We start from the raw sequence: 11597 nt of genomic DNA, 5'->3' as shown, positions 1-11597 counted from the left end.
CTTTGTCGATTGATTAGATTATCTAACAACTCCAGATGAATAACTCCCAGAACTAATGCTTATCGACTGGTTAATTCATTGTCCTCACAGGGTATTTACACTTTAATACCACAAATTCTAGTCTATATATAATCTTCGGAATCATCGCTGAATAAATCTTTCAATGTCTTTATTCCATGTTCACGCTTCCACTGTATCATGAAATACTGACGTGCTTGATTTGTAGTTCATCATCCATAAGGACAGTACATCTTATAAACTCATCAGAATTTATAGACTTATCCAAATCACTTATTTAATCCTAAGTCATTGAGGTTACTTAGCTTATTTAGCAGTCAAGTCTATTTCAGTTACTTTGGGGTTTTTTAGAGTAATTCAGACGTTTTTGAATTTCGGATACATATTGTACTTCCGTTCAGTTCAATTCGGTATTTATGGTTGATTTGTCGAACAAATATCCAATTCTTAGTGTTGAATGCGATCTAGAGTTGAGCTGAGCTGAATACTTCCAAAATTATCATCGAGCCAAACTTGAGTAGACAAACACACATTCAAGTAATATTTATGCCGTTCAGGTACTGACATGTCATTAAGGTTGATCGGCTCACTTAAGCTGTGTTCCATAACTGTTAAAGGTAGTCCAACACCTATGTTTATTTGGATTCCTTAATTAATCCAAGACATTTGCTTAATACAGGCTATAAGGGTATTTCGTAATTTTGGTGTTCGGTTTTATTCCGTTTATTTCAGAGATCGAGGATATCCAATCATTCCTGAGCTTGGTGGTATTATTGGGTCATTTATATTACAAGGGTATTTTGCTCATTTTACAGATTCAGTGTATTTTAATCATTTTCTTCAGTTTAATCTTACTATTAAATTCAATCTTATTATTTATTTATGTCCTTTCGAACAATTCTGACAGCAGAATACCCCGATAAATTATTCTTCAAGTATTTACTCATTACTCGGATATTTTCGGGTTAAGTGCCTTCTCAAATTTTACAAACGAAATATCATGAATTTTTCTTTACAAAGACATGATCTTAATAATTAAATTCGTACTTAATCGAGTTAAGTACAAATCCTCAAAGTATTTTTTCATTCAGAGTCAACTCAGACTATTTTACCTCTCAAGGGTATTTTCGTAATTTCTTAAATAGATAATTTCGATATTAGCTCTTAACGAAAATAATATAATATAGAGATCCTATGATTAATTGCTTCCTCGAACATTCTTTGATCTTGAAATGATTCCTTAAAAGACTTCTAGTGTCTAGCATAAACCCTATTGGGGTTAAAAACCGGTTATCCATAATTTCCAAGTAAAACTAAAATTTCTTATGCACATCAACAGTTTTATCATATCAATAATTCTTTTCAGATTATTAATCTACTTCCAGGGATAATACTTGTCATTTTCCAACATAAGGGTAATTTCGTAATTTTACCTAATCGAAATATTCTCATAATTTATCATCTAAGTACCTTTAATGAGATAAATTATAATCTACATATTCATGGCTGATTCTTTTATCATTTAATACCAGAACTTGTAATTTAATTTCAACTGTCCTCCAATTTCTTATAATAGTCATCTGGGCCATATTCAGTTACCTACTTGCTACCGTATTCGTATCAAGTGTAGATCTTCATTAATTACACATATGAGACCAAACATTTCCATTCATGCATTCACCAATACCAACATGTTCTATAAAGCATATAGAGGTAGTAAAGTATTACTTCGATTTCCGTGCAATTCTGATCGACCATTAAATTTGATTCGAACGCCCTCGATCTTGAAATCATCTTCCAATATTTCCTCGGATCCATATCAACAGAAATTACATCAAAAACGAAGCTTAATTCTGAAAAATAGATCGAATCAGATGATAAATCAGTGAAAAACAGCTTACCGGGTTTGAATTTGGCGAAACGGAATTCGGATTCGGATTCAGGACGTCGAAAGCATAAAATATGACTTTTCGAAAATTTAGAATTTTCGGTCAAAATTAAAGTCAACGGGTTTCACTGGCAATTTTGAGGCATTCAGGTTTGAATTTTGAAAAACAGACTACGGAATTGAAACGTCGAAAAGTGTCAGGATAGGTATACTCGGTCAAAGTCAAAGTTCGTTTGATGCCCGGTCAAAGCCCGTCAAATTTTTGGTCAACATCGGTCAACGGGTCGGGTAAACGGGTCGGGTCGGGTTGGAACCGGTCAAACAACTCCAAAACTGGTTAAACCGATCATTTTTCCCTTTCCCACGCGCAGTGGCAGCGCGTAGGTGCGCGTGAACAGTGCTACGGTGTCGGAAAATTCCCGGAAAAATTACTAAAAATTATTTTAAGCGATATCAAGGCACTTACAAAGCTCGGTTTACAATTTTGAACGGTGGAGTGCTCGATTTCAACGGAAACTTTGACTGCTTCACCTCCTCATGCGCCGCCGTCGACGGAGACCAAGGATGACACCGGCAGACTCGGAACGATGCAAGGAACACGATAGTGCGGGAGGTGTCACAAACGGATGCTCGGATCGTCGTGAATCGACAAAAAACCAATTGAAATCGAGTTATTACCGACGATACTTCCGACTGAAATTAACGACGAACAGGGACGATTCACGACGAAAGGTTTGAGGGGTTTTGTTCCTCTGTTGACAACGAACACGATGGTGGTTTTGGCTCGTCGATCAGAGGTCGGACGACGAGTAGATCGGGGTTGAAAGAAGGGTTGAGGGGAAGGGGAAAACTGATGTTTTTCTACAGAAAAACTTACGGGAATGGGTGTTATAATTCATCCCAAAAGAAAAATGGTCAAATCATGAGTTTAGCCACTGCATTTCTTGCACTTCTTAAAATGGTCTGCCAACTTTGAAATTTTACAATTTAATCCACCGTTTCTTTCAAAAATACCAATTAAATACACCACTTTATAATTTCTTAAATTTAGCCCCTAAATTGGGGTGTTACATACTCCATGCATTGTGAATGACAATCACCATCACCCATACCACACATAACATTTCCATCAACGGGGAGCCCCAAATGCATTGAGACTTCCTCTAGTGTAATTGTGTACTCTCCACATGGAAGATGAAATGTGTGTGTATCCGGTTTCCACCTCTCAATTAATACGGAAATTAGGGTGGGTTCGATTTTGCAATCGTTAACAACTTTCGCAATATACCCGAACCCAGTTGTAGACAGTTACCGCCAAATACGTGTGGTGTCGGTATCTTCTTGTTTTGAATAAATATTTCCAAAATACGATCATTTTTTTAATTAATAAACATTCCAAAATTTTAAAATTAATATAAATTCATGAAAACTTTAAATTAAAAAATATTAAACATTTACATAAATTTCAAAAAAAATATTACCATATTACTAAAATGTCTTGAGATATGATTTACATCCAATCGCAGCAGCATCTAGCTTTCCATTATAACTGTAGGCAAACAAATATAATTAGCACAAATAATAATTAATAAATTTAAGTATATAATAATTATATAAATGTTATTTTAATTAAAAAATAACATTATTTTTAAATAATTATTTATAAAAAGAATATAACAACTTTTTAATTAAAATATAATAATTTAAAAATAAGTTTTTTACTAACTATTAAGAGATTTTTAACTCATATAAGAGAGTGATTTGAGTTATATTAGAGAGAGAATGATTTGGTGTGAAGAATAAGGGGTTAAGAGGTTTATATAGGGGAGGAGGGGGTTTAGCTGGGAAAACATATGAGAATTAATTGTCCTATTAATTGAAGGCGCCCCCGAAAACGCTCCTTCCAACGTGGCACTAGAATCTCGAAAGGCGCCCCCCCTTGCAAGCGCCTTCTCCCTCGTGGTAGCCCAGTCAGCATAAATCCATGAAAGGCGCGTCACCTGAAATGCGCCTTTCGCATTGTCAGCAAAAATCCCGTTAAAGCGCGCTCCCGAGAATACACCTTCCTTCCACATCAACCGCATAAGTGCTAGTTTGGGAAATATTGAAAAAAATGTGTTACATCGGGAATATTAGAAAATAGAGTGATATTTAGGTTGAAAAGCCGTATATGAGAAAGGTGTAGTGCTGATTAGGGGAGAGAAATAAGTGGTCCAGTTTACAGACAATGAAAAGGGGAAGTTAGTTTGGTGAGTTGTGACATAAGATGTGAGGCATGACAAGAGATTATTTGTTTTGTGTCTTAGAACCCAACCAAATCCTAGAGGGAGAGTTTAAAGAAAAGATAGTATAATTTAAGATTGAGAAAATAATAATTGAAAATGTTAAAAAAATTATAAGTTATGTCTAACTAAAAGTATTATAAATTTTGTAAATTTTTATCACAACTATTTTATATTGTTCTTTAATCTAAAATTAGTAATAACTATTCATCCCAAGAAAGGAGAGGCAATGAAACAACCAAATTGAAAATTCGAAGGACGTCTTGTTATTATATTTCCAGGTAAAAAACAAAGAGGTACAATTAATGTATCGCCTCGGTCTCCAACTTTTCAGACACCCACCATCACATATTTTTTGTAAAATAATAGCAGTAGTGGCAGGTAAAAAGTTCTTTGGACTACATTTGGACCATGTGTTCACATGTATATTGCCATCATCATGCATGCATGCATGCATGCATATCTTTTGGTGTTCTGTAGTGTTAATGTACAGGAATATGGAGGTTAGTAGTGTTAATGTGTATACGCACATGTGGTCCCATGTTTGCACGTGCGTAGAGACATGCATGGAAATCTCTTGTATGGCAGAAGAAGAAGAAGAAGAGATTATCAAATGTGAAGTGGGAAAATTCTCAGACATGAAAACATAGGATGCTTGTCTTGGTATCAGTGATGTCACACCGGTTTCATATCAATACAGAACCAAAATCAAGCACAAGTTCAACCCTCCATGGATTTAATATTATATACATCCTATAAAGACTTTGTGCATTAATTTAACCTATATATATACTTAATATAACCAAACCAAAAGGCAAACCTGTTGATGGAGTAAATAGGGGCATTGGGTGGGGACAGTAGGAGTCAGAACTCCAAGCACATGTGGTTCAGTTGATTAATACTGAACATGAATAGAAAGTGAGACCTATATTGATTTATCACTGGGTAGTTGAATTGATAAATAGTTTAATATTATTTAAATAATTTTTGAGTTTGAATTTTTGAGTATATAAAAAAATTACGTAAAAAGATCATCTATTAAAATTATATGTATAACATGGATCGATTCAGATGAATTAAGGTAAAATTTTAAAAATTAGAAAGACAAAAAAAAAAGACTTATCATGATCTTATGTTATGAATTAATTTATAAAATTTTGAAGAGTAGTACATAAATATATTATCAATACAAATATAAAAAAATATTTAAGTTATACGATAATTCAAAATTTTCATGAAATGGAATCATCTCCATTAACTCTTCTCGGCTCATCCCTGCATCTAAGAAACATAAATTTAGAATGACCCATGTAATTGTAAATTGGTTAAGAGTGAATTTTGACATTAAATCTAAAATTATTCCTTTAAAATGTATGTGCTCGGGATGGGGGAGCCACTCCCAACGCATGAAAAGAAAGGAGAGGTCACATTGGTGGTACATGGATGACCCACCATATAACTGTAGGCCTCATCCATAAGATTCTGTTGGGGCTGTTCCCTTGGAACCATATGATAAAGCAAAGCCAAGATGTGCTACTGTTTCTCCATGGGAACATGACAAGAATCCAACCAGTAAAATTGAGACTAATTCAGTAAAACTAATTAGGCGAAAAAGGAAAAAAAAATGGGCGAGAAACAAGGTCGAAACAGCAGCAGACATAGTATATCCTTGGGGGGGGGGGGGGGGACTTGTGCTTCTAAACATGTTTGATTATCAAGAATGGAGATTGTCTGTTAACTTTGTCTGAGAGGACTCGAACAGGTGTTTCAGCACCTTGGGATCCTTTGCCCCCATCCTTTTGTGAATGTGAGAGATGTGACTTCCTTCCCTTCTGTATTAGCTTTGGGTTTTGGGATTTCAGTAAAAGCATAAACCCTACTGGATGCACCATAGGAACCGGTTCAGGGTTCAAAAACTCTACTAGTTCTGCCTGTGTAACATATATCAAGACCTGCCTGCACACAAGGGATCAAATTTCAAAACATGACATATAGATATTACACATCAGTTCAAAGAAATAAAGGCAAATGTGCTTCGGTCATAACATGTCGAGCCAAGTAGACCCAAAGTTCTAATTAGCATAACCCTAAAAATGAAGCCTACAGAAGATAAACAGTTGTCAAATACAATGAGATACTGTAGTTATAGTTCCATATCGTGGTGGTACAATTAAAACAACTAAACCAAATACCAATAAAGTAGCGAACAAGCTGAAGTCATCACTCAGTACTCGGAGAACTACTGAGGGCATAGGGATAAGAGTGTGCAGTGCCAAAGGTAGGGTTAAATAGGGTTTCATATTCATGGCAATTTTATTTTAAAAATTACAAATAAATAATTATTTAAAAAAAATAAGATTCTCCATGGATTATTTAAAAAATAACTTTAAAATCGTTCACACAGGCTGTCATTACGACCTATAAATCGTGTGTTAAGTCCTTGTATCATCTAACACGTGAGATATGTCCGACATGGACGTACTTTTCAATTAAACTAATAAAATAATTTGATAAAATAACCTCGCGCGAAGCGTAAGGTATCCTTTATGATCTAAAATATCGCGAGATTTATTGAGACATCGCGGCCTGCAAAGCGCGAGGTTCTTTCCAATTCCCTAGTCCAGTTTAGTGTCCATAGCCTTGTTTGGATACTATTTTCGGGTGAGAAATTTATTTTTTGATTATTAATTATGAACACGTAGTGTTGTAATTTATCCTTAAGGTAGCTATAAAATCATCATATATAAGACATTTTAAGCAGGTAAAAATGACGTTGGAAATGGTTATAAATCATGGTTTTGTGAATGAATAAGAAAAATAGTTTGATAGACATATTTGAGTGTTATTTGTGACTTATAAATATAAGTGATTTCAGAATTTATATGCTTAGTGGTATAGTATCGCAACTTATATTTATGTTAAGGCTAATTTGGCCACAACGAGATATTTTAATAGGGTTGAAAAATGTTGGAATGCATGATTTCGTCCATGAATAAATCAAAAGAAATTTAAAACTAGGAAACATGTGTTGTTAATTAAGTAATAAATAATGCAAAAAGGCCATTTAATTGATACATAGGCTTGAGCGATTGGAACATTTGTTCTTCATCTGTCTGGGATTCCTACATATAGAGCATAATTTCCGTTGTCCTGTTCTTTCTTGATGTTCGACCAAATCCTCGTCACAAAAACTCCAGGTTGACCATGGACGACCGATTTCTTTTCGTCGTAGTGCATAACATGGCCGTATTGAAGGTTTATCATCAATTTCATCCGGATCCCATTCATTTCCAATTGAAGGGAACTCGTATTCATAAACCTTGAATATAGTTTCAAGTAAGTAAACCCAATCAATGAATCTCATGTAGGGTATCCAAATAGAAGAAGCAACAACAATGGTATGTGCACACGAGTATTTGAAAGTTTGGAAGAATTAGCACTCGCATGTTTTTTCTCATAAATTAACCACGTAGGTATTGTGTTGTATGTTTTCCAATGGCCTCGGAAATTCTGAAACACAAAATAATGACATTTCGCAAGAGAAGCATATGGCACCCATCGCATTAGAATGATGGTAGAATGTTTACAATTTTCTGAGGAGGTATGGTAGATTTGGTGGCCACCTGTCATCCAGACAACTGCTTGTCTTCCCATAGTTGTGAAAAGGGTTGTCACTTTGACAATGGATGTGATAGGCAAATGGCGTACTCTCTTTAGTGATAAATTTATAACCTCAGTCAATTTCGTTGTCAGATGATCATATCGTCTACCCCCATTAAATGATTGAATCCATTTCTCTTTTAAGATTCTAACAAGGTAGTTGAAGCCCTCATAAGTTCTTACATCAAGTCCTTAAACTCACGTATGGATTGTGTGTAACCTATCAATAAAAAATGGAACAATTAATTTGAAATAATTTTTATAAATACATGGTAAACCAAAAAGGGTGAAAGACGTACTCGTTCGAAATACCATTAGACACTCATTTTAACTGTTGAACTTCTACAAATAGTTTGCGGTAATATGTCGTAAACAATATCAGTGATAAAAATTAGGGGGTTGACAAGATGGACCCATATGATAGAGTGCGTATTTGATATTAACACATCTATCAGAAATAAGAAAAATCTCATCATCTCTATCCTACATCATAGGTGATAAAATATATCATTGTAAGTTCGTAAAAAAGAATTCCTAAGAGTCGATATATTCCTTTTCGATAATTGTGAAGGCGATGGAAATAGTTTTTCTGTTGTCGTCTTGTACAGCCGACAATAACATTTTTTGAGTGTATCAACCATATAACCAAGTACCGTTGATTTGAACAACCAACTTGCAGGGTCAGAATACATTAATGCATTGCTGAAAAATCCAAAAGAGTCTGTAGAATTGGCAGACACCTTGTACAACACGATCATTTTCGTAGGCTGGGATTGTTTCCAATTTCACAATTGTTCATAGAATGTGTTTCTGCATCAATTTAAGCCATGACCATAATTCATTGTATGATTCTTCCCATTGGCCGAATAATTTTTGTTGGGCCTGATACCTTGCATATCTTGCTTTGTGGTAGTCAATTATGTACCCATATAGCGATGTAACTGAAGTAATACATGTCGTAACCATAACAAGTTAGTTTGATTTGAGCAGCGGATTTAAGGCTTTAGAAAGCACGTGCACATCCAAGTTATCATGATCTTGATTCAGGATGTTGGTGGTGTATGTATGTGGTTTGACGTATTTTGTGAGTTTCCAAAGGTTGTTCATGGTCTTGAACCGTGATACACGATATCTTCAATTACATCCTTGCTTCTTGTGTAGACATTCAACGATGTACTTATTCGTATCAAATTTTTTCACAATTGACGTGACAGAGCGACATATGTTGTAATTCTTGATTGCAGTCATAGCTTGTTATTTTATCCTAAAAGTCATTTGTAAACATAATAAATAAAATTGCCAACTTACAAATAAACAAATCAAAATAAATAATGAAACCCTAAAATATTATATTAAGCTAAAAACCATTCCAACACAGATATCACCATCACTACGTTGATTGTATTGCTCAATTTGTGGGAAATTGGGAAAATTTCAGAGCGTTGAATGCTACCATATCAATTGTTTTAAAGTGCGATACTAGCTGGTAATAAGAAATAGGCGTTGCAACATATGGAAATGTTGTAGCCGTGTCGTATTCTTCGTTGTATTCTACTTCTGGTGGCATATCAAGCTATTCTTGTTCTTCATAGAAGGGGTCTAACTCATCACCATCGGGACCGTGCTATCTTACTGGTTATTTGTCATAACGATCCCCCTCAAAGAGGAATAGTTCAACCTTGTTTAAATCAAAGTTAGCCACTACTGTAGGTGTTCATCGATCACGAGATCGCTCATGAACCAATTCCCAATATCAATGTCACGCACTCCAGTAAAAGAATATTTTCCCTTATGTGTGGAGACGTCATCTGCAACGGGGATATACGTTGAATATCATCCAGATAAGAAATCATCGAATAGGTTAAACGTGGATTATTACGTTGGTGACATGTTCAAGTCAAACTCAAATATAGCAACGCAAGAATGTATTGGTATCAAAGACGATGATGCACTGAAATCGTTCTATGTACTGCCTATGCTTAACAAATTGAAGTTGTTTCTCAAATTTACCGTAGGACTGTCAATATTTGGATCAAAGTCGAACTCCACTTGTCTCCAACTTGGCACACTGGTACCATCATTAGCATCCGAAAACAATGTATAAATAACCATTGGCGCTCTAAATGAATATTGATAGTGAGCATCGACCATCATTTGCACATCACCATTGTTCTTAAAAGTGTATATCGAGTACATTAATGGTTATAACAACATCGACATTCAATACTTCAAAGGTAACAATTTTTTACTGTGAGCATGTGGGACATTTTTCTTCACTTCCTTCATCAATTTGTTATATATTAACTTCATTGGTAGTATTATTGTAACAGTGTGTGTAGAGTGAAACAAGACACCAAGAGATGCATCACTGGTCATTTCGTAATCGTAAAATTCCAAAGTAGTAAAACTCTTTCATCGACATTTTAGCTGAGTTGTTGTCCGATAATATTGAATTGTGTTTTTTTCCGATGAACCTCGGGGCTTGTAAAACGTAAATTTTAGATAGTTCGTGTGTTGCAAGGTGCGAGATAATTTTATCTCGTGTTTTGCAAGATATGTGGTTCTATTCACGTACAATAGATATCGCGAGTTGTAGGGTGTGAATTTCACTAAAACCTATTTTTATTAATTTATTAGAAAAATAACTCCAAAGATGAATCGACTAATGAAAAATAGTTCGAATAACTAAAAATTATTCGATAAACGTCGATAGTTAATTAACTCAAAATAAAATAGTTTAGTACAAATATTTTAGTTTTGAAGAACGAAATAAAGAATAACTAATAATGCCTATGTCTACCAGTTTTGCATCGTGGTGGACGACGAGTCTGAAGCGAACGTAATTGGGGTTTATCTTTCTCTTCATCAATATCATCATCATCCGGACCGACATTTGTATATGGAATCGGTCCACCAGTGACACTAGAACCAGACCAATGTAGAATATGTCATGCGGTAGTGTATACTGAACAATACCATATCCAAAGTTAGCCGCCAATTGTGTCGATAATGAATCCAACTGGTCAAAGGCGTCAGAGAGGAAACCTTTCAAGAATTACCCTATTTGCTAAAATGTTGATTGAGTCGAGTGGGTAAATACAGTGTCAGGGTGTGTCAGCGGTGTCTAAGGAGCTCCCTGTGTTGTTGGTGATGAAGATGATGCACCTTATTGTCTTCTTTTTCTATACCTTTAATCCTCCTACGTTGTCTCCCTATTCATGGATGACTCTGTGGAGGAACAAATAATTATCGCACTCGCTCTTCATCGATCAATATATATGGCATCACATATAACTCTTACCTCCGCATATAATCATATGTCATGCTGTGGTCGAAGATGGGTTGAGCCATGGGCGTCATCTCAAATCTTCGGACCCACTCGTTCTCGCATTATGGTCCGCCCAATTATTTTTCATCGTCCCTTGTCGCGTCAATCTATGCAAGTCATCCAATCAAGGTGGATGTGGCAAAATCGATTAAACACAATTAAATTATTTTAAGAAGCGCTCGGTATGATGCCTCTCAACAATCTCATATAGGATCAGCGGGATCGACACGATGTACAACGGGACTGATGCGACTATTTTATAAAAAGGGTATTCGAATCCAGGCCCACGACTGCAGTAACAATAAACACCCTTAAATGACTTTTTTTGTTGGATCTATGACTCTACAAAGTTACCTTAACAAAACTGTCAAAACTATCATCCCCAACTTATATTTATTGAATCGCTCAAATTTTGTGAATG

The sequence above is a fragment of the Hibiscus syriacus genome, unplaced genomic scaffold (genome assembly GCF_006381635.1).
Source record: "Hibiscus syriacus cultivar Baekdansim isolate YM2019G1 unplaced genomic scaffold, ASM638163v2 tig00109960_pilon, whole genome shotgun sequence".
In the NCBI taxonomy this organism is placed as follows: domain Eukaryota; kingdom Viridiplantae; phylum Streptophyta; class Magnoliopsida; order Malvales; family Malvaceae; genus Hibiscus; species Hibiscus syriacus.
Note: the sequence above shows the minus strand (reverse complement) of the source record.